Here is a 25,382-nt window from a genome sequence, read left to right as displayed (position 1 = left end):
CTTTACCTTTTTGGTATACCAACTTCTTTCTCTCTTGCTGCAGCTTGTATATCACACTTTAACAAAAACCAGGCGCCGTTACGAAACAATGTTTGTTCAGATTCCACAAAAGAAACTAAATATCACTAAATAAACTCTAAGAAATATAAAATATGAAATTCTCACAAGTTACGAGTGACCAATTTATGTTACGTTAATATAATCTCAAGGATGTCGCGGGAGAGAGAGAGAGAGAGAGAGCGAGAGCAAGATGTTAATGCCTCGAGGTCTTAAGATAGAATGTAATGAAATTTTCTTCCTTTATGGAAACGACAGAGCAGATATGATACAAAACGTTCTTGTCACGAATGCTTCCAGTAGCTTTGAAATCTGATGCAATCTCATAAAGAAATGTGTAACATGCACGTGGTACTCGGCAAAGAAATACGCGTACGAGTCCAGTCTGTTAAAAAAAAAAGAAAGACACGTACCCGATCGAAACGGAGGATGAGCTGTGACAATTAAGATTGACATGTTTTGATAACAACGCAAGACTCCAGCTCGCTCGCTATGACACGTGTTGACAGATTAGGGAAGCAAACGGAGATCTCTCTCTTTTTACGTTATATATTTATTCTTTTACATTAAGTAATGCGAAATCTGAACACACATTTTAAAACATCCTATTCTAAGGTATCTAGGAATCTGAAAAAATGTTGCATAATCTCTATGACATTTCAAAGAGGGGAAACATGCATTTTGAAGGTAGCAATATATATAATAATAATATATATATATATATATATATATATATATATATATATATATATATATATATATATATATATATATATATATATATATATATATATATATATATATATATATATATATACACACACACACACACACACACACACACACACACATATATATATATATATATATATATATATATATATATATATATATATATATATATATATATTCTTACGTTTTGGGTTGGCCTTGTGATCCCATTACGTAAATGAAAATATTAGTGGGAAATAATGGAAAATAGAGGGCTTCTGACTTATCTTAGATAATTAATAAAAGGACTGATTTGGTTAGTTTACTCTGGAAGGTGGCCATTGAAAACCAGCTAATTAATTTACGTTATTTATTTACAAGAGGCCATTGAATGGCCTGGAATAAGGCAAAGCAACTTGGCCGCACGTGGACCATTCCTATCTCTCATAATAAGGGAGAGCTGGCTAAAATCAAATTTACTCCAATGCTGGTTTCCAAAATTGATCATAGGTATCTTGCATTAAGGAAGCACTTGTGAGCAAGGAGACATGACACGTGACTCAGCAAAAATCTGGAAATTAGTCCCAGATTAGACACAAAATAAAATAAGGACTTCTTGCAATATAATTCAGCTACACAAGCAGTCACTTTTATTTAACACACACTGGGGAGGAACTCTAGTCTTTAAATGAAATATTCAATGAAGACTTAATCTTGAACAGGTCACAAGGGTAACACGTGCCTGGATGATGACAAAGGAATTTCGGTAGAGAAGTGATAAAAAGGGAGATTTGAAATGAAAATAGCAAGATTTTGCACTTTCAAGATGTACCTTTGATCCTTAGAGGCTTGAACATGTGTCGTGATGTATGAAAGGGGCTCCAACCAGCGTGGCAAGACAAAGACTGACTTCCCATCAGGGAGAGGACACGTCTGTCCTACAGGAGCTACTAGCGTGGACTGAGAACAGGTCAGGGTGTTTCCGAATGGTCTGGGATGCACCTATATTCTCCGGCATTGTCTGGAAAGATGCGAAAACACAACCAGCGAATTTTGGGGGAAAAGAGGTCTTATGCTAGGAATTCCTAAAGCCCACATCGAAGCCTATCTAATCCTGTGACCTGCCTTTATTACTCTAAACTCGAGGCCTATAGTTAACGGCTTATTTTCTCCCCCTGCTACTAACGGAAATTCCGATCTCTGGCCTGCCTTGTGTTTCTCTCCTAAAGTCAGCTGATTAGGGGAAAACGGCTGCTCTTCTAGCAATTGAATAATTTAACTGAATGGTGAGTAGACGAGGGGGGATCAATAAACGTAATAATATACATTAAATATACGATATATATATATATATATAGTATATATATATATATATATATATATATATATATACACACACTATGGTTAATAATCTGTGTTGGACATAACGAAATGAAGACACATGCAACTAAATAGTTCACCGAGAATCTGGAGGACTCAAGACTACTGATAAGTGACAGCAGAAGTCTAGGGAATAGTGACTCCTTGCGGTCAAAATCAACCTTTATAATCCCATCTGGAATTTGGGTGAGCCGGTCTTCTCGCAGTCCAAAATAAGGACAATTTCGCGCTTGACGTCACAAGGCTGCATCTGGCCGAGGTTCACGTAAAAAAATGTCATCAGTCAGTATTTGACTTCACCAGAGTGAAGAACAAGGAAGCTCTCTTAGACCAGAATAAGGCTGGTCACTGGTCAGTCCTTTTAATCTCGACGGCCCGACCGAGACCATGGCTACTTGTTCTATATACGGATGCAGATCTAGTCAGAAGCGAAAGGAAGATCCAAATATAAAATTTCATCGTTTTCCTAAAGATCATGAGGTGCAACAGAAGTGGCTGCAGTTTTGCAATACCACTGTTAATATTCAAAACACAAGAGTCTGTAGCCTGCATTTTGAATCTACTGCCTATAAGAGACATCTGAAGTACGAGCTCCTGCAGCTGGAAACTCCAAGAAATGCAAATTTACTGCAAGATGGTGCTGTTCCTACTCTCAGTCTACCGACATTGAATGGTAAGCCTTGAATCTAGCAAGGTTTAATTCTTATTAAATTACATCAGTTACAAGAATATCTACAAATCATTGCAACCCTTATTATTATATTATTTTTAATTTTAGTGTATTCGTAGTATTAATGCGAGAGCATTTATGATATCTTCAAAATAAACTGTTCAGTCTACAATAATGAAATTCATTTTACAGTGAATGCTGCAATCGAACGAAAGGAGAAGGGAACTCAAAATAAGGGCAAGGATTTTCCAGTGGAAACTTATGCAAGTCATCCCCTAGAAAACCAGACCAGCTTGCAGGCTGAGACCTTCAAAGAGAAAATTCTTCGTATTGATGTGCAAAAGGAACTGGAGGCTGTCAAAAAGCAAAGAGATGCTTTGCTAGAAGAAAAAGAAGAATGGAAGAAAGAGAGGATTCTTCTCAAGAAAGAGATGCAAAGTTTGGTAGCCAAGATAAGTTTTGCTTTAAGTTAATTCTTCAGTGAGTCACAAATCGAATATTTGTTAAATGGGACCCCTATACATCGTTGGTCTGGTGATGATATTAGAAATGCTATTACCTTTCGTAGTTTAAGCCCCAAAGCCTATAAATATTTGCGGGAAGTATGTAGATTACCATATCCCTCTAAAACAACATTAAATCGATGGTTGTCAAAAATTGATGTAGAGCCAGGTATATTGTCATCATTCATAAATTTACTGAAGGTTAAAGCTGTGGTAATGCCTGAAACTGATCGTTTATGTATCATTTCATTTGATGAATGTAGTGTAGCTAAAGTATGGTCGTACGATAAGGGAAAAGATATTTTAAATCCTCCAAAAAACCGGGTTCAGTGTGTCATGATTAGGGGCTTATTAAGCCATGGATGCAATTGATATACTATAATTTTAACTCTGATATTGCTAAAGATATTTTGTTTGATATCATAGGGAGGGTGGAAGCAGCAGGGTTTATTGTTGTTGGTATGGTGAATGATTCAGGCCCTACAAATGTAAAATTATGGAATAATTCAGGTATAGGACTAGAAAATTCCTCATTCACAAATCCATCTAGTACTGATAGGGAAGTGTATGTATTTGCTGACGTCCCGCATCTCATCAAATTAGTAAGAAACAATTTTCTAGAGACATATGGAGGGTTATTCAATCCTTTAATTCAGCAGTGCCTGAAAATTAACGGGGACCTTTCTCACCCAAGGTCGTGAGAGAGAGAGAGAGACAGGGACCTTTCTCACCCAAGGTCGTGAGAGAGAGAGAGAGAGAGAGAGAGAGAGAGAGAGAGAGAGAGAGAGAATGGGTGTGGGCAAACAATTCCCATAGTGACCCTTCATCTTATTGTTTTCTTGGTTTTCTTTTATGGCCACATACCAGTGACGTCACAAATATGTGCAGTAACGCTGAGACGGTCTGACCTGGTATTCTTTAGACCTTGGTCTACTGTAGGATGAAGGGTGGTGCGGGTGATCTCGGTAGAGGCCTCAGGGCTCTACTCACTACCAGGTTCTATAAACATCTCACGAGCATCAAGCGCCCCAGAAATTATTCTTTCAATGCATCATCACAATTACTGGATTCCTGTTAATGTCTCCCTTATAAAGGTAAAAAATTTTGCTGTAAACATACTGGATTCTGAGTGAACACAGTACACGATCGAAATGCAAGGGTGGCCATTGCATCTCCAACATATTCACAGACGAATTTCTTTATAAAGAAAAGTGAAAGAGTAATGGCACAGTACCGTTCAATTATTCTTCAGAAATGAACAATGCACATCTCAGATTCTTCAATAGGTTTTTGGAATTTTAAAATAATCTGTTCGGTGTAATTTGCTACAATTACACCGATTAAAAAAGCAAGGAAGTAAACAGTTTTACTAATTTTAGCACTGAAACTTAAAAAAAAGGAAGAAGAAAATAACTACAAATGTTTTCCCTCTTCAAGATACTGCCCACTCACAATTCTTTTAAAAGCCATTCAAAATACGATAGAACTTATATATTTTTTTTCAAGGAGAACAAGCACGCAATCCCACAGACAATAAAATGCTCAGCTTATCAAGTCCATCGAATTGTTCCAAAGGAAAATTGGCTCTGTCAACCGAAAGATGATTTATGTACCTCTCTGGAAGGGAACAGAAAAGACCGAGATAAAAACAGACACAGTCCTGAGTCCATATGCTGTTTAACAGCCCCCCCCCCCCTCCCCCCGTCCTCTAAATGACTTTCCCATGCGCGGAGATCGAAGCTCGGGTCGGTTTAGTTTCGTACCTACACGGTAAGAAGACAATGGACCAGACAAATGCCATTTCGCTTCATTTCCTATTGGTTACTCAAAGCTGCGCATTTCATTATTCATTTACTTGACAGTTTTTTTCATCTGCAGTTCACTACATTGTACTTCTTATATTTATAATCTTTTCACATATGAACCATTTATTCTGTGGAAGCTCGCTCAGTGAGTTCCGCTAATAAAAAAAAACTACAACAACAACAACAACAACAACAACAATAATAATAATAATAATAATAATAATAATAATAATAATAATGTGGCGCCGTGGCAAAGTGGGTTAGGCCGTCAATTTACTGTTTGAGCAACATTGGGGCTGGTCAGTCGTTGGATGGGTGACCGCTCTCCTCGGCGTTAATTCCTTAGGAAAGGAATTTCCTCAGTCTACTCAGCTGTAAATGAGTACCTATTCCTGATGGGGGTGGGGTCCAGCTATGGGTTAAATAGCAAAACTCAGCAATGATGGAAAGAAATGAAGGATTAAACGACAACGACGTAAATGGAACCTCTGGCAACAGAGGAGCTTCGTCCGGCAGCCAGGTATTCAGCCCAATTGAAGGGGAAGACGGTCAGGTACTTGGAGGTCGTCATCCAGCAACTGACCACCACAGCGACAGTAACCAACAACCAGAGACTGGATCTACAGAAGCAAACCAGAGGAAGAACTAGAGGCTGAAGTAGCTCCAGGTACTCATGCAGAAGAGTGCGACCCTAGAAACGGCGCACATAGTAAGAAAAGTGATGGACTCCTAAGGAGGCAGGATGCAACCCGGAACCCCACACTATAAATACCACCCAGTCGAATTGGAGGACTGTGATAGAACAATAATAATGATAATAATAATAACAATAACAATGATAATAATGTTCTAACAGGTCCATTTGGACTGAAGATGAACCCAGGGAAGGATTCAAAAGCTTTGTAAAGGGTTTTTAAATTATAAACGAACTCGCAACATTTTTTTTTATTGTTGTGGACCTCTTTGAACATTATATGTACTCTCGCGATAGAGAGTTTTCCCCAAATAATAATAATAATAATAATAATAATAATAATAATAATAATAATAATAATAATAATAATAATAATAATAATAATAATAATGAACAAGGAAAAATGTTTAAAAAAAGTAAGAGAGGACAGAGGTACACCCAATTAAATCTTCAAGAAGAGAGGAAAGTTCCATTCTCAAAAGAGACTCGGGAACTCCCTGCGATAGTGCAACGTTGGCAAAAATGAGGTAGATCAGGCATACAAAAAACCAGAACTTTTTATTTATTGCGAAACCTTGAATTGGGATGAAGAGGAGGCGGTCAAAGGGTCCAAAATGGAATCTTTCCCGTTTTTTTCCTCTCTTCGCCATCTCCTGTTCTAAGACCTAAGACCAACACCCTGCTATCCCCTGGGCACCCCCTGTGAATTCGGGGAATATCCCTAACCGCATCGTGACCTTTAGAGAGCGTCCTTCATCTCGTTCCGTCGTCGCCAAAACATGAAGGTGTGACCTTGTTCTTTCTACCTGAACTTGATTTAGATGTTTCAAGTTCAAGTAGATTATAGAGGTGCAAAGAGGGTTGTGTGTTCGTAATATCTATTTCATTTGTCGATTTATTCAGCTAGTATAATAATAATAATAATAATAATAATAATAATAATAATAATAATAATAATAATAATAATAATAATAATAATAATAATAATAATAATAAATAAATAAATAAATAAATAAAAATCCAGACCTTGGCAAACTATAAAGTACTTTGTTCTGAAAACATATATTCAATAAAGAACATTTCTTGCACTTTATTAAATGTATGTTCTCGTAATTTTTCTGAAAAAATTATCGTAACCATATTCACACAAGTAAAAGTAAAGAATTAATCCCATTCAAAACATGTAATCGTCTCATAACAATAAAAATAGCGCACACAGAGAATGGTAAAATGTAAACTACTTGGTTTTAGAAATATTTTCCTTGAACTTCTTAAAAAAATATTGTGGGTCTCTATGTACTTCTTAAAAAATATTTAAAACAATTATTTTCATAAACTAGACTAATAATTGAACACGTGAATATTCATGAACTTGCTTAAAAATAATATATACAGACAAAACCAAATCCGCGCATTCCCATTTAATCCCACAGAGGAGTTTAAGACAGTAGATCTTGTAGAGATAAATTTTTTCTTGCACTTGTTCTAGCTTTTTTTCTATTATCTTGACATAAATGTATTTATACGTCACAAATTGCCATTCCCATTCACAGATACCAAATCCTGGTACAAAACTAGAATTTTTTTTTTCTTCAGTAAAATATATCATTCTCGTCCTTAAGTTTTTTCATTTCTAAGAAAGAGTATGAAATTTTTATTTTCCTAAAAAAATCAAAACAAAATATAATTATACTTTGTTTTAATTTTTTAAAGAAAATTCAAAATTTCATACTCTTTCACAGAAATGTTAAAGCTTAAGGACGAGAATAATATATTTATTTAATTTCTTTTTTCCTAGTTTTGTACATGATTTTGCAGTGTGAATGGGAGTGGTAATTTGTGAAAGGTCATATAATTTTGAATATGTCTTTGTTCTAAATAATGTCCTGCAACTCAGAAAAATACTCAAATTTAAACACATTATGTAAAACGTAACATAATGCACTGTGAAGTAATATATATGTATACATACATACATATATATATATATATATATGTATAAATATGTATATAATATGTATATATATAAATACACACACACACACACACACACATATATATATATATATATATATATATATATATATATATATATATATATATATATATATATATGCATATATAATCATTCCATAATACACTATACACGCATACTGCATACGAATCTCAGTGAGAGCGAAACCACCAAAATTAAAAATGTTTCCATTCTGATCATATACGCGTCACGACAGCAGAATATATATCCAAGATTTATTGTAGTTTCTTTTATACACTTCCCTGCATTTTACTGTAATTCTCTCTCTCTCTCTCTCTCTCTCTCTCTCTCTCCCCCCACTCCACTCCCCTCTCCCACCCCCCCACCCAAATCTTCTCTCTCTCTCCCTTAAAATCAGGCATTTAATCTTAGCTCAGAAACTTGGTAATTTATGGAATTATTTGCTTGTTCCTCGTGTGTGCGTATGGAATAATAATACGAAATGGCTGAATTGTAAGTTATGCAACCGGGAAGCACATTCCCGAGAAGTATAATAGTATTGTGCCAGCCCGGTTTTTTTTGCCATGCCCTTAGGTTAGGTTGGTTTAGGTTAGGATAATACAAAGAAGCTTCCAGCAGGTAATTTGGATGTGAGAAATAAAATTATACTATTTTCAATATGATTCTATGGTTAGTTAAGATATGGCGTCCCTCTTTTTTCAGGGAAGGTCCCGTCGGTACTCGGTTACAAATAAATTCTTGTTTCTCCACTGACTATTAACGTTACTGGCGCACATATTTATGATGATGATAATCATTACTATCATCGCCTCCAACGCCGTGTTACGCAAAGGGCCTCTGAAATTACGCAACGCTTCTATTTCCTGAGCTTTATTTGCCAGAAATTTCCAGCTTCCCCTCTCACAGTTCTCGTTTAAGTTGGTCCGGTTTTCCAACTTCTCTGGTGCCCACAAGAGTCCAGGCAGCCAAAACAAATACTAATAATATTTACAAGCTAGTCTACCGGCGCGATCAGTGGTTTCAAGAGATAACCTTGATGCATCGCACCAAACCTCCCTCGCCTTCTACTTTGCTGGAGGGTTGTCGACGTTTATCAGAGCATGTAATACTGCTAATCAGGCTTTCAGTGTTTGTCTATTTTCCTCTTAAGAATTTCCCAAGCCACTGGAAGATAAACTGCGTGGAGAATGGCAAAAGAAATATGGAATAGATATTGAATAAGCAAAGGAGAGGAAAAAAAAAGACGGAAATAACGAGTCGTAGTGAATAAAACGAAAACCAAGAGAGTAAATTAAAACGGGTAAAATCCACAAAAATAAAAAATGCAACATCTGTGAAAGGAAATTCTTGGGATTAACCACAGTACACAATGTAACGAAGTCCAGTTTTCACTCCAATCTATACCAAGTATCTGTTTTTTGGAATGCAATATTACTCCAAACAACTGAGACTTTAACAATTTTCTAATACAAGAGATTAAAATTAGCGCAAAAGGGCAGGGTGCTTTGAAAAGAGCAGGAATACTTCTTACAAGGGCTCTTCTACTTTATGTCTTACAAGGGCTCTTCTACTTTATGTCTTACAAGGGCTCTTCTACTTTATGGCTTCATTTTCATACTTGTGACTGAACTGCTTTTTAGTTGTTTATATATATTTTATGTAATTTTCTTCGATATATATAATATAATATACTATATAGTATTACAATTATTTTGTAAAAAGTTGGGGGGGGGGGGGTACGCTGCTTAAATGTAAGCTTCTTATAAAAGACTATTCTCAGATTTTGTGAATAATTATTGTCAGCCAGAGAGTTAGTATGTAAGTCCAAATCAATGGAATTGATGATAATCCTTATTTCGTAGTGTAAAGGTCTTAGTTCCAACCAGACAGTTTACGCTCCATAAAGATTTAGCAATTCAGTTCCTTTCGACTGTAAAGATGCAACAATGAAAGCCATTAATTTTCCTTTCAAGATGAAATGAATCAAAGACCGTAAATTAGATTAATAAAATTTGGAAATAACGCAGCATCCAGAGATTGAAAACAAAATTAAATAAAAAACTACAAGAACTTGAAAAATAAAAATACCTTGAAGAATTTTGCTTGAATATAGGTTTAGTAGAACAAAGCAGTTGCCTGGGTGAACAAAGATATTTGATAAGCATTAAAAGGAGAGAAGAAAAGAAAATCAAGGAAAGAATGTGAAAATGGGATAAACCTACTTAATATTCTCTATGGAAAGCCATAGTCATAAAACTTACTGAACCATAAGATTTTGGAATGTAATCAATATGGTTTGTGGGGATTTCCCTCACACATATTTAAACACACACACACACACACACATATATATATATAGTATATATATGTATATATATATATATATATATATATATATATATATATATATATATATATATATGCAACGCATTGCTAAAAATAAATGATACTGAGAACTGGAATCTTTTAAATAAACGTAAGAAAGGTTCATTAACCTGCTAAAGAGATACTAAAATGACACAAAAGCCAGCTTCAACCCACGACAGCAAGAATTTTTTTTTTCTTTCTAGATGGTGGTGTTTACTCTTCAGTGCAGGCAATATCTATAGATCTCGCTTTTGCCAGACATCCAGTGTCGTGGACAATTCAAACTATTCTAGTCACTTTGATCCAGTATTTTGGACGTACACGGTTCCAAAGTATCCTGCATTTTTTCATTCTTTTATTCAAGGACCGATATGAAAGGCAACCCAATGCCGTTAAATTGCCCGGACTTATATATAAGAAAAAACAAATTGAAGGCTTAATCGAAAAAGATTCGACAAACTGGTTTCTTGAAAGGTTAAGAGATCACAGGAAAGAAGAACAACGGAAACAGGATACATCAAAAGATAAGCAAGGATCAGGACGACTCCCAGTTTCAGGTGGATAACATTTAATGTCATGAAAAAAATGACGACTAAAATGTTTTGTTTTAAGTTTGTCAATCACAAGGCATCCCCAAAAAAACAAATATTAAGTGACATGGCGAATACGTTTAATCTGGGGTTAGCAAACCTGTATGGATATGACTTAAAAAACGGAGTATTTGGAACTTGTCACACATGGAACAGTACACAAAAAAATCTCAATTTTTCAGATCAGTTTTTTCATTGCTGTAAGTGTACACATTCATTTGTTATCGATTTTTTTATTTCTCTTATTCTATATATCATTTTCTTCTATCTATACTCGCACTAATCTGGCCATCCTTCCACTTTTATCGTTATTCTACATTTGAGCTTTCTGTAGGCATTCGTGCGCATTACCACCATGAAAATAATAATCAAAGCCACAAGGCTCTAACAATGATAAATGCATACTTTTGGTCATAATCTGATTCATTAATTCTAAAGTTAATAGTTAAAGCAGATAAGCAAATAGGAGTGATTGAAACTGAATAATAGCAATACTAATAAGAAGCACCATGATATTGCATAAGAGTAAACACTACAAAGATGAATGTGGTAGTTTGACAAACGTAGAGAGACAAGCAAAAGGAAAACGACGAATGTTAAAATAAAACACAATAAGCAGCGATTTATTTAACATAAAGGTCAATATTTCAGTGACCACACATTTCTGAGCCTCGGTAACTCAGGGGACCCATGGGTGATAATAGTAATCTTGAGGTACACCAAAGAAAAAGAAATATACTACTTGCGATACCATAATTTTGCCTGCATGTCAGAGCTATTTTATCTCTATGAGAACACGAAGGCTTTTGCAATTCTTTGGTTATCCTGAGAGAGAGAGAGAGAGAGAGAGAGAGAGAGAGAGAGAGACGAGAGAAAACCCGAGGACGAGAGAGGAGAGAGAGAGAGAGAGAGAGAGAGAGAGAGAGAGAGAGAGAATTTTAGTTAATTTTCAAGATTGGCCACGTACTTGAAGAGGCAATTCATTTCCACAAGAAAGCGAAAGTGAAATTGAGGTACTCAAACGGAAGAAAAAAATTATTCTCCTATTTTCCTTTGGCAAATGAAACAGTATCACTCGGAAGTTAAAACCATTGTTACTTCATTTTATTATTATTATTATTATTATTATTATTATTATTATTATTATTATTATTATTATTATTATTATTATTATTATTATTCATATAATACATTAACAAACAAAAATATACGGAACTGCCAAATAAGCTCACACAAGATAAAAAACAAAAACAAATGATGGCCTGTGAAAAATTAAAAATCTAATGACATCCTCCCAAATATTCACGAAGTTCCAGGGATCCTTTTTATGAATGAATGAGAGCAAGACTACAGAGGCCTATTTCATGCATCGCATGAGATTCACGGATCAGTTTTCTTTTGGCTGGGAACATTCACAATCCAAATTGTAATTTCATTTTTTCTGTACAAAAAGAAAATTCATTTTGTGAAGGTCTGCAGCGCAATTTAATGGCCTCACTAATTTTTTTCCACTAACAACAATACAAATATTAGCAATCATAGTAAAAAAATTCCTCAATATATATGAAACATTATGTCGCGATAATATATTTTTAGAGACCTTTTACTATTTTCATTTTGCTTAGGTTGTTTATAATCCTCTCTTTTTTCTTCTTAATTATTTTCAAAGAACGGAAGGAATGTTTTAATCATTATCAATATTTTCACTGGAAGAAATATTATGTCCATTGTTAATTAAAACTGTTTTATTCACATTTTGTATCAAAAGTTACTCTTCTTTAGCTAAAATAATCTTCCTCTCATTTTGCATTAAAATTAATTCCTTAAACACCCATCAGTTACAAGGGCCACTCTAAAAAGAGGCAACTACGCAGCTATTTATTCGCAATTAGATACAAAAAATTGTTGCTACCTGAAATGTAGTTTTTTCCCCGGCGTAAGAATTCAGACCAACGAGATAAGAAGAGGTAATGAAGAAGAAGAAAAATAAGACGACAAAAAGTGTCAGAGAAACTTGATTTTCATCAAGTCGACCCTGAACTTCCGCAAAACCTTGAAGTATTGGCTCTTGTGTCCTTGGTCGAGATGAACATGTGTCTTGAGGCGTCGGAAGGAGGACTAACAAACGGTTTGAGACCGAGGCCTTATTAATAAGATCGTCTCGTCTCACGAGAGATGAGAGAGGAGCATCTCTCTCTTCTTATTTGTCTCAAGTTTATTTCAACTGCTAGGAAAGGGGAACTCGGGGAAGAGGATTAACCCATTTTGGAAATGTTTGCCTACTTTCAAAAACTTCTCTATTCCTTTTACATTTGCTGTATTAGTCCAAAACCAATTTCATTCCTTCTAATTCTCTGTTGCCTTCACTTATAAATATTCAACCTCGATGACCAAAGCTGTTGTGATTCCACTTTACAGCAATAGATCTTGTGCTCACATACAAAACACACACACACACACACAATTATCATCAACGCCAGTTGCCCTTATGTACGGTTATGCTATCCCTCTCTCAGACACCTTTTTATGAAAATCGTCTTCATAGCCAGCTGCCCTTTTCCACGGCCACGCCCTGGCTCCTCCCTTCCCGGAGGCCTGGATACAGATAGGATAATGCCGTGCCTCTTCCACAAAAACTGGGCGAAACTAACCAGCCACTTCTCTCCTTACTGAGGATAGAAATGGGAAGCACTCTGATGCTCATGTTTCAAAGCATTGCTAACAAAAATAAAATGATTCTAAAACTGAAATGATTCCAAAACTAAAAAAGAACATCCTTACTTTTCGGAAATATCAAGAAAAACTCGCATAAGAGAAACGCATGCTTGAAAAAGCGTGAAAAAGTAGAAAAAAAGTTGTCAGAACAAAAGTGGTTAAATGGCAGAGCATCTAAGGACAATTCTAATTCGATTGTTCGCGAAGGTCGGACTCTTCCTTTAAGAGCCGTCGAGGGGATTTTCCCGGCTGTTACATCAGGCGAGGGAGATGAGAGATGAGAAGGAAGAGTGTAAGCAGTAGAATGTGACGCTTCATTAAGGTATCAGCTTAATTCTAATTTAGGAGGCAAAGGCAGCCATCTTGTTGGCTATCTTCGCTAACATCGTGGTCAAGCTTATTATAAACATATCTACACATTCCAATAGCTTACCTTTCCCTAAGCACTCACAGGTAAAACAGTAAGGTACATACGCACCTCGCATACAGACACACACGCACACACACACACACACACACACACACACACACACACATATATATATATATATATATATATATATATATATATATATATATACGCATATATACTCACAATGTATATATAATCTGAAACAAAGGAAATAATCCGGGTGTCTGTAATACATAGTTTCACAGGGCCAACAGATGAACTTCTCTGTTACTTGTGGCTTCACGACCCTCGATTCAGATTCAAGATAACTTTCTTATTAATGGGGCAGTCTCAAGTATAGGACTTTCAGTGAACAATTCCGGTTCACACAGTGATTGGTTTTCTACCTCTAGTTAAAACGAGAATTTTGATGTCGACATCTTAGCGATCTTTTACGTTTATATTTGCTTTGTTGAAAGTTTTTTGTTATGTAAATGACATAAGATTAGCTGTAGGAATGTAATAAACACGGTTGCGATAATGACTGCTCGAGGCGCAAGAACCATTGCTGGCATTAAAACAAATGCTATCTAGTAGCGACATCATCGCTAAGGTTTTTAATTTTATTTGATCTGAATAGAGGTCCTGAGTACTAAAGGATAAAAAATAATTAGGTTTCCTTTTGGGTTTAGAAATTTTCCTGATACTATCTCATCATACTGTGTGGGAGTTGGAGCATTCTGTTAACGGCTGCGAAGATGCCTGCCTCCCCAAACGGAGCTGGATGTAAGTAGTAATCCGCATCCGTGTCTATGCGTGCGTTACAATATGATGACATGCAGCAGATTTCTTTGTAGGTGACCTTCTGAAGAAGACATCGTTTTGAAGAATCACCTCAAAGTTAGCCGATATGGAAACCCTCTCGACTCTGTGATGATTTCTCATAAAATTCAGTCATCTCGAGCTGATCGCTTAATGAACACAATGCCAACTTTCACCAAAATCTGTTCATCAGTTCCTAAAAAATAAAATAAAATAAAAAATAAAATAAAAAAGATAGGGTTTTTGGTCAAAATCACTGCTCAAGTATATGATTGGCCTTGCCTAAGATAAGATCTCTGCTTAACACTATTGGTTCTGATGCTTTGTAAAACTGTATTGTCAGGTACATGATCATGGTACTCAAGGAAAAATAGGAATTAATTCTCAAATCAGCATAAGCACCCTCAAAAGAACAAACTACTAGAACTATAAATAATGCAAAAAATAATGCAAATAATGCAAAAAGGAGCTTTCTATGCATAGGTAATCCGGATATTGTATGATCTCCGCTTATTGAAACATTCAGAAAAGTATTTCTTTACACCTTTTCCAGGAATAAAGTGGTGTATTGCGCATGGGAGGAATGGTGCAGACTACAGAGGTATTCTTCAATATCTAACTATTATTATTATTAGTTAGTTATTATTATTATTATTATTATTATTATTATTATTATTATTATTATTATTATTAGGCCAGTGACTTTACCGAGAAACTTCCAATAAAACAGAAATGCTTGTACTTGGATATTAACATTATAACGATGTAGCAGCAGGAGCAAAACAAAAGAAGAGAGAGAGAGAGAGAGAGAGAGAGAGAGAGAGAGAGAGACAGACAGAGACAGACTTTGGCTACAGTCATAGGTCATATGTCGCATACATACGCAGAACAACATAATGACTAGTTTACAAATTGCATATGTTAATTACGTATGATGCCATGTCAGATTGACTGACGAAGGCAGCGGTTCGGACGAATATAGAGTTAATACAGTTCGTGACTGAAGTAATAATAATCGGAGCGAAGAATGAGGAAACAACACCAATAACCATTATTCCTCATAAATCAGTAACCACTATCCCTCGAGAACCAATAACCACCACCACTCGTACACCGGTAACCTACGTAACCTAGCAATGCAAGAATGAAATAGCAATTTCCAATGTAGAGATAAACCACAATCGCCACGACGGAAATGTTTAGCGATACACAATGCTCTGCTACCTTCACCTTGACAGGTACGGTATGAGGGATCCCACATTCCACCGCGTCCCTCAGTAATCTTTCAAAACAACCGTATGGCTATGAATGGTTTCCTGTGGCACTTCATAGCAAAAGGAGTTTTCAGAGAGAGAGAGAGAGAGAGAGAGAGAGAGAGAGAGAGAGAGAGAGAGAGATACAATGACAAATAAATATGATGCCGTGTACCTTGCAGAGGACGAATAACAACAATAAAAAACTGAAAATTAGTACATAGACATAGGCAAGAGGAAATGAAGAAACAAGAGCAATCAAGAACAACAGGTAACAGAGAATAAAAACTATAAAAACTGAATTGTAAAGAAGAACAAGTAACAAAGAGTAAAAACTATAAAAACTGAACTGCAAGTAAACCTCAAAAATAAAATTATAAATCTTGATGGTCAAGGCAGCTCTATCCAAGGTTAATTGGCTTGCCTCTTTTTATTCACACTAGGCAGGCTGAGTCAGCATCTCTTATGGAGACCCAGTGACACCCACCTTATAACAGAAGCATTGCATTTACGTAACTAAATTTCCATTTACATAAGTGACGACACTACATCTATCTCTCTATCTATTTCCATAATATATATACATATATACACATAACATAAAGACTTGGAGTGAACTAGAAGCTTGACATAAACCTAAGCTTGAGTCACACAATATATATATATATATATATATATATATATATATATATATATATATATATATGTGTACATATATATGTATATATATCTTATATATCAAAGTGAATGTTTGTATCATGTTAGTTTGTATGTTCGTCCATATATCTATGCTTTATAGAAATCCCCATTGCTTGACCGATCTAGGCAAAATTTGGCACAGGGCCATCAACTGACCCAATTTAGATAAGGCAGGATTCAAACCCATATTACCTTCCCTTTGTAACTAATGTGGTAACTGCTTGACTGATCTAGACAAAATTTGGCACGTGGTCATCATTTGACCCAAGTCAGATATCAGGGTAGATTTCAAATACATATCCGATTCCCTTTCCACTTCCCCCATCCCCCTTCCCCTTCCTATGTAACTTATGTGGTAACCACTTGACCAGTCTAGACAAAATTTCGCATGTGGCCATCATTTGACCTAACTTAGGTAATAAGTTAGATTTCAAATCAGTACCCCTTCCCCTTCCCTCTTCTCTGTGTAACTTGCGTGGTAAATAAACTCAACAGGTTTATCATACCTCATTTCATGTACTTGATACATTAAATATACTATTGAAAATGCTTTTCTTTCCAGTGATAAATAATTTTGCAGCAATGTTTCTGCCTATGTTTAGTGGTGGTGTGTTTAGGTTTAGTGGGATTGTGTTTAACTTTAGCAGTGTGTTTAGGTTTAGTTGGGGGTGTGGTTAGGTTCAGCAGGGTTGTTTCAGTTAAGTGGGAGCGTGTGTTAAGGCTTAGTGGGGGGTAAATGGGAAAGTCCCCACATAAACGTCTGGATAAAATAGACAGTCACCACAGTAATATCTGGATAAAAGGGACAGTCACCGCAGAGATGCATGAGGGACAGTCACCACAGCAATGACTTGATAAAATGGACACTTACCTCAGTAATGTCTGGATAAACTGGACTGCCAGCACTGTAGTACCTGGACAAAAAGGACAGTAAGAACAGTAATACTTGGATAAAAAAATGGGACAGTCAGCACAGTAATACAAGGGTAAATGGGACAGTCAGCACAGTTATAGCTGGATAAATGGGAGTCAGCACACTAATACAAGGGTAAATGGGACATTCACCACAATAATACCTGGATAGAAGGAAAAGTCAGCACATTAATACCTCGATAAATGGAACAGTCAGCACAGTAATAACTGGATAAATGGAACAGTCAGCACAGTAATACCTGGATAAATGGAACAGTCAGCACAGTAATACCTGGATAAATGGGACAGTCATCACAATAATACCTGGATAAAAGGGACAGTCAACACAGTAATACCTGGATAAATGGGGCAGTCAGCACAGTAATATTTGGATGAAATATCAGGATAAAAGGCACATTCAGCACAGTAATACCTGGATAAATTTGACTCAGGACAGTCATATCTGGATACAAAGGGACCATCAGCACAGTAATTTCTAGATAAAAGGGTGAGTCAGTAGAATAATATATGGATAAAAAGGAACAGTCACATTAGTAATACCTGGATAAATGGGACAGTCAGCACAGTAATATTTGGACAAAAAGGGACAGACAAGGAGGTGCAGGAAATTTTCTGAGTTCTTCAGAGTTTTCCCGGGTAGTGCAGGGTTGGCCAGCCAGTACATATACTATACTATACACACACACACACACACACACACACACACACACACACACACACCACACACACACACACACATATATATATATATATATAGTTATTATATTATAATAAATATATATATATATATATTATTTACTTACATACAAGTGCATCGTGCTGTATCCACCATAACTGTAATTTAGTAGTTAAAAGCTAATTAAGATCATTTTCATCGTTAAGCACGATCAAGTTATGTGCAAACCTAAGAAATATCTTCATTGTGAATAAGTTTAAAATTTACACGGAAAAGAATAATATTAAATGGTTTATGGGAGAACAACGATGAAAAAATACATAAAGTTCAAAGTAGCTAATGCAGGGATCTGAATAATCACGAGTAATTTACAATATTTCCTGTACAATGTCAAAGATTAGCGGCATTGGCAATAAATCCTCCTAGTTTCTCTGTCTCTTGATCTTTATCATTTATATTCTTTCTAACATCTCTCGTTCTCTTTTATTCTTAAAATAAAATAAAATAAAATATTCTTTGCTCATTCTTCTTTAGTTTTCTTAATAATGCCTCTCTCTCCTTCTATCTCTCATTCATTATTTCTTTTAACAACGTTCCCTCAAGCTCATTCTTTCTTTTCTTATTCTCATAACGTGTTCTTTCTCTTTCATACTTCCTGTTTATATATTCCTCGGAATCTCTCGCTTTTTCGTTTTAGTTTTCCCATAATGATGCAAGTGGACAAGAAGTAGAACCAGCAGTAATACCAACACTAAATTCCCAGCTGCGGTCAACGCTGTCATAAAAAAACCTCGGCTAATCAGCTCCAGGAATGTGAAGTTATACGAAGTTGTTGAGACCTGTTTCGTAAAGAGATGTGATTTGTGCAACAGTATAAAAAAATGGATAAAAAAAACTGACGAAAAATATTCAGCTCGTGGTATAAACAGGTCTTAGAAATATCAAAAACAGAATCAAGAACTTATGCAATATCATTAAAAAATACGTAACGTATGACAAAAAATACAGGAAAAGGATAATAGTTAATGAAAATCTTACAAAAGCGGTTTATTGCAGAAAGAAATGATGCCGTACTTAAAAAATGAAGAGACAGTATAATAAAAATTTTACCAAAATCTTTTTCATGGAAATGAATAATACAAATAATAAAATGGTACCGCAATTTTACAATCGGCGCTTTTTTGAAAAGAATGAAAATGTACAAAAGGAAGTTTCTCTTTTTTTATTCAGATATACATACACACACACACACACACACACACACACACACACACATATATATATATATATATATATATATATATATATATATATATATATATATGGGGATACAATCCACAATGAAGTAAATTCCTCTTGAAGTTTAAAATATATAGTTCTTGTATAGGATTAGAGCTTTCGACCATCAACTGTGGTCTTGTTCACTAAGTGAACAAGAACTATATATTTTAACTACAAGAGGAATTTACTTCATTGTGGATTGTATCCCCATTTACTTAGAGGTACGACATAGTACCTGACTTCTGCATATATATATATATATATATATATATATATATATATATATATATATATTATATATATATATATATATATATACATACACACACACACACACACACACACATATATATATACAATATATATATATATATAATAGAATTATAGATATACTTATAGATATATAATATAGATATATATATATATATAATATATTATAATAATATAAGTATTTTGGCCAAGTGCCATATCTAAAAAATAAGTCAAATTGTACCAATGTAGGATCTGGTCTGCATTAGGTCGTCTATTTCGAAATCTGTTAATATTTTCAATTTTTTCGTTTGTTACAGGAGGAATTTCCTTTTGTGGCATTGAGTATGGTTCCATAGTTACTATGTTTGATATGGGTATGGATCTGGAATCATCGTTAACTTCTTTATTTACACTTTCCTGAGCCAGTTCCAAGTCCGATCCAGGGTGATCAACAAAGGGGGTTAAGGTATCATCCATTGATACGAGTAGCTGTATTATTTCAGCCAGGTAGTCCTCCGCCCACCATATTCCTAAGTAAAACGGAGCCCAACTAGGGAGGGATGTGTTACGCGACTTCAAGTGGCCACCCCTAGAGGCTTCAACCTGGTTATACACATGGCTCCCAGAACTTGAGGCGTCATCAGTCCGTCGAGGTCTGACCCAGCTCTGGGGGCCATGTTTGACATAAGACTTTCCCCTCGCTCGGGCACGTCAGGTACTCGAATTCTACGGGTGGAGAGACATGTCAGTCCTCGATCAAATCAGAGGAAGAGTCAAAAGCCGTCATCCAATGTAGGTCCAAGGTTGTCAACTAATGGTCACTCCTGGATGCTCAGAACTGGCCTGTGTAGCATGGTTAGACCTGCCAGGGTAGGGCACTACTCCGCTACTGTAGCCCAGTTCTTCTTTGCACCACACAAGCCCCACCACCACATCAAGGGGGCCATTGGTGGGGAGGGCGTTTCTCAAACCTGGCTTGTAGTATCATAATGTACACTCATGACAATGCAAATGAATAACATCATAAAATCACTAGAATTTCAAGTAATTATTTACACTGAGTGTAGGGCTTCTCCAAGAGAAGTTTATGTCCATAAAAATTCGATACCCTTGGGTAGGTTGTTGTTGGTACAAGTCAGGGTTGGCTGAACACATTTCTCCTTTTGTGTTTATAAATATACTGACATACATACATATATATATATATATATATATATATATATATATATATATATATATATATATATATATATATATATATATATATATATATATACATATACTATATATATATATATATATATATAAATATATATATATATATATATATATATATTTATATATTTTATATATATATATATATACTATATATATATATATATAACATATATATACATATATATATATATATATATATATATATATATATATATATACATAATATATATATATATATATATATATATATATATATATATATATATAATATGCACACAAAGTAAAACGTGCTTACAGCAACAAGGGCTATTGCTCAGATATTATCTCATGATATTCATTATTGTGATTTACACATACAAACAAACTTAAACTGATTTCGCGGCACAGAGGTCCACACATATGTAACATGTAGTAGATGTGCGCACGCGTACCACTGAATCGAAGTTCAGAAACCAGTTCGGGATAAGTTGAATTATCTCGGAGACCAGTCACAAACAGCATCATGACTGGTCAGAAACCGACAAAAGGGTACGACTGTGCGCGTCTATATGTGTGACTCCCTGCTACCTACAGGATATTAGGACCGTATCCTACAACACATCCTTTTCCACCTTGCCTCCTCATCTTTTTTTTTCTTTTCTTCTTCAACCACGCCCCTCCCAACACCCAATGTCTGAGGCCCGACGCCTCCGGTGACCCCAAAGTACGTAGAGCAATAATTCTTTTTAGTTTTAATTAAATGCATTATTCTTATTACTTGCACCTGCCTCGGTGCGTAAGTTTAGTGGCCATTTTTATTCATCATCTTTACGTTTTCCACCGTTATTGCTGTGTGTGTGTATATAAAGAGTTAATTGTAATGTTATCTGCAAAATTCAAATAAAATACGCTTCAATAATTCCCTATTCTCACTCCAAAAGTAAAGATAGGTTTCCATTTAATATACGTACATATTCAATCATATAACATCGATATAACACTCATTTCTAAATTGCTACTCAAAGTCTGAGACGTCATTACAGGAGAAAAGACAAACATCTCCCTTGGAGAGGGAGACGAAGACTCAATTTATTGGACTATTTTGAAATTTCTTCCATCCAAATTACAAAACAGAATATTGGTGAGGTGTGTTGCACATGCCAATTCAAAACTATCACTCCCGAGACCAAAGATGAGAAGAATTAATATGGCGTTTAGTGCCAACATTCCAAGATTTCTGGAGTGATCTCCTACCTCCACCGCCACTAATACTTATGGGGCTTATTCATATCTTTTTATCCTTATTCATTTACTTCCCACACACGAGCATTATTTCATTCTGTAGAAGCCTGCTCAAGCAGGTTCATGCCCTTTGGACTTGGGCATTTAGCGGAAACAACACAAATAGAAATAACAACAATAATATCGATAATGATTTGGCAAGATGTATAAGAGCATTATCCTAGGAGATGGATTTGTTTCCTTTTCTTATTTGTCCCGAATGCGTAATAATTTTTGTCGTTACGTGAAACCAGAGTAATGCTATTGTTTTTCTTCATTTCTATATATATATTTTCTCATCACACTCTGAGGACACTGGCATTAATCGCAAATCATGTATTTAAATTTCTTATACATATACTTAAGAGATCAAGATGAGCACACATGTCCATAGGTCTGTTTTGTTTGATTCCACTGAACATACCTTGCCTTCTTCCTGGGAAGGCAAAACAGAAGTACATGTATTGTGAGGCTCCTCCCGATATATAGTTTGGCAAACTCTTGTTTCCAACTGTACAATGACTAACCTAGTCAACCCAAGGGGTCGATAGACTCAAGGAGCCAGGGGTTACGTCCCTATAGATCCACCAAAATGACTGGGTTTGAAAGAGGAGAGTGACAACCTTCCGTTTCTATCGACTGACTTGAATGGATCATAAACCCTATCTTTGTTATTATTGTTTTACGGGAGACACCGTGAATATTACGTTGTTAATTTAGCAATTTAATGATTCTGTAATAATAAAAGATAAGATATCTGTAGTGTTAATTTTTCTAAAATACGAAAACCCTTTGATTCACCCCCTCCATTTGCTCTGATTCTCAAGAGACGATGATCCAAGGGGGAAAAAGATTTGCCATTCAACCAAGATGAATCAATCAACCCAGAACAGGTAGCTTCGACCACTGTGATTTCCTTCGAGTTACAGAACAACGGAGCTTTCTTCCTGTCTCTTGTTTTTCCTCTCTCAATAATTGTTATTTGCTGCCCGTACCGTCGCGTCGGCTTCCAGATGGGAAAAAAATTGTCGGACTAAATCATCCAGATATATTGCGTAATAGTTGTCACTTGATTTCCATTTCCTTATTCTATGTCCATTAGATATTTTCAATACTCTAGTGCTTCTGACTAAACGTTTCTGCTTTTATAAATGAATTTACTTAAATTCTTTCATGTGTACATACTTGTTTTAGTTTGGTTTTCATTAGGTTTTCTCACCTGGGCAGTCCATTTTGTTGAAGCTTGCATAGCAAATTAATGTCCGTTTTGGTCTTTGTCAATAAATGTGCGCACTATAAAAAGAACAACAACATTGGTAATAATAATATTAATATTCATAACAATAAATATATTTTCCTTTTACGTTTCCACGTAGTTACATGCCATTCAAATATTTCTATATCACTATCCATCAGTTAATTGAAGTGATTACTAGTGGTAGGTAGGGAAAAAATGTAACTGCACAAGAAGAGGCTCTAGAAATAATAAGGTACACTGGACATTCAAAGATCAGCAAAGATTTAACTGAAAACCAATTAAACTGGTTTATATGGAGTCTTATCCGATTCTAGAATACACATACAGAAAGAGAGAGAGAGAGAGAGAGAGAGAGAGAGAGAGAGAGAGAGAGAGAGAGAGAGAGATGCTCAGTAAACGGATCTAAACAGGACCACTTTCAGATGTGTCACTCCAAACGACCGTATCATGCCCTCCGTAATCACTGTGACCTTGGCAGTACTGCAGGCGCTCTACCTCATTTGTTTGTTTGCATGTCAGCTGAGGGCGTACCTGGAGAGAGAGAGAGAGAGAGAGAGTCTAGGACACTCAGGACATGGGAGGGGCATCTCTCTAAACACTCCAGAAGAACTGGTTCGTTCCTCGAGAGCCATTATGTTCCAGGAAAGGATACACACGACGACGGCACCGAAGACAGTTTATCGTTCGCAGGATGCTCTACTGGAAGGATGCACTTCAGGATGTTTGCGTGTTTTTTTTTCTTCATTCTTCTATTTTTTCCTTATTTTTTTCATCGTCCCGATGATAATTTGAGGAAATAAGGGGTTGCGGACAGCTTCGAGGTGCGGTTGTCAAAACTGCGAGCAAGTGCAAATTTCATTCTCACGAGCATGAAGACAAAAAATGATTCGTTAGACGTAAAAATTGTTTGAAGGCGTGCAATGTGTACGCACACAGTATTATCTCGAAAAAAAATGTAATACGAGTTAATCATAAAGCAAGATGCATTTTGAGTATAAATGCCAGCACATGCACAATGTGTATATTCACAATTGAGAAACTTACATATATCAATGAATTAAGACAATGCGATAAAATATGCGTGATTACATACCTGCCCTTGAAATGTATCTTACAACAACACTATGAGGCCACAGCAAAGAGCAAATACATACTATGTCTATGTTCGTAAATATATATTCACTCTATTATTTAAGAGCACTCTTAAAAGAGAAGACAAAATAATAAAAGAAGACGCAAAAATTGTGTCAATGATCTGGTAAAATGGTGAATGACGATCCTTCAACGATACATTTGCGGAACAAAAGCTAATTCGTAACCTGTCTATTTATTTATTTATTTACTTTATTTTAGTGAAAATTCCACAGAGTTTTAGGGCTTTTATTAAACAAATGTGCGACAAAATATTGCAGTTAGTGTAACAATCTATTCGAAAAACGTGGTTAAGCAAGTATTTATGGAGATTATTATAATATTACTAGTGCACGTGTCTCGTCGAAAATAATGCTTTGTATTTTTCTTGCCCAGGATTTTGTGGTGGTTCAAGGAGGAGTAGCCTACATCTTATATACTCAGAAAAATAAACATGTAGATTTACAAAACGCTATTTATACTAGGATGACTTCAGAATATACATTCTTATGGTACAGATCGAAAGTCCGTTGCATTTACACTTCGATTCGGGTCCGATCTCTTTGCGTCTTATGTCCATTATTATTATTATTATTATGGAAACAGACCATCTTTCAAATATATTTTATTGAATATAATGGTAGAACTTACAAAGTTGATTTTATACAGAATTCTCTCAAGCAAGTTATTAGAAGAATTGAGAGAATTCCGTATGAAATC

The 25,382-nt window shown here is 35.5% G+C and overlaps 1 protein-coding gene across 1 annotated transcript in view; it reads right to left on the bottom strand.

Annotated features, from left to right (window-relative positions):
* LOC135221775 (caspase-1-like) overlaps nt 1-25,382 on the bottom strand; it is a 232,076-nt gene that overhangs the window by 60,230 nt on the left and 146,464 nt on the right. Inside the window, exon 2 of the mRNA XM_064259604.1 lies at nt 17,525-17,567. The gene's annotated coding sequence lies outside the window, so the exon portion shown is untranslated. The remainder of the gene's footprint in view (nt 1-17,524; nt 17,568-25,382) is intronic.

The sequence above is a fragment of the Macrobrachium nipponense genome, chromosome 3, assembly GCF_015104395.2.
Source record: "Macrobrachium nipponense isolate FS-2020 chromosome 3, ASM1510439v2, whole genome shotgun sequence".
In the NCBI taxonomy this organism is placed as follows: domain Eukaryota; kingdom Metazoa; phylum Arthropoda; class Malacostraca; order Decapoda; family Palaemonidae; genus Macrobrachium; species Macrobrachium nipponense.
This window is presented reverse-complemented; position numbering and strand designations above follow the sequence as displayed.